This window comes from Penaeus monodon, chromosome 15 (genome assembly GCF_015228065.2).
Source record: "Penaeus monodon isolate SGIC_2016 chromosome 15, NSTDA_Pmon_1, whole genome shotgun sequence".
NCBI lineage: Eukaryota > Metazoa > Arthropoda > Malacostraca > Decapoda > Penaeidae > Penaeus > Penaeus monodon.
In genome coordinates this window covers 49685323-49685789 of record NC_051400.1, presented here as the reverse complement: position 1 = coordinate 49685789, position 467 = coordinate 49685323, and the positions used below count along the sequence as shown (strand labels likewise).

General features: G+C 44.3%; 1 protein-coding gene across 1 annotated transcript in view; it reads right to left on the bottom strand.

Annotated features, from left to right (window-relative positions):
• The window catches only part of LOC119582390 (adenylate cyclase type 2-like), a gene marked incomplete in the record, with an annotated part of 138831 nt that extends 138519 nt beyond the window's left edge, over nucleotides 1-312 (bottom strand). Inside the window, 1 exon segment of the mRNA XM_037930603.1 lies at nucleotides 192-312.
• Nucleotides 313-467: the final 155 nt, after the last annotated feature.

Genomic DNA, 467 nt, shown 5'->3' with positions numbered 1-467 from the left:
CCTATGTCAAAATTGATACAATAGAAATCATATCACGTTCGTATCCTTGGTGGAGTATGATGTACCGTTAACCGTAACATGCAAAAAAGAAAAATGTCCCTTAAATAGTTTGTGATCGCGGTCTCTGAAACTACGAAATGATGACAAAATACAGTTAAGAAATTCATCGCTAACGAGCATTGTGCACTTACCTTCTACGATAGTCACGACGGAGTTCCTGAGTAAGTAAGTGAACAGCGTGTTATTTTTTACTCCTTGTCCTTGCGTATAAAACTAAGAGGAAATGGCAGTTGCGACTTAATCGCTTCAACTAAGCAGACTCAGGGTAAGAACTCCGGCCCCGGTGGCAAGATCGGGCATCGTTATCGCCTTATCTTTTCCCGTATAATCCTTCCACACGTCACTCGCCGCACAACTCTCGCGGATTAGTCGGATTGGAGCAAGAGATCGGCCGCCTCCGCGTCTCT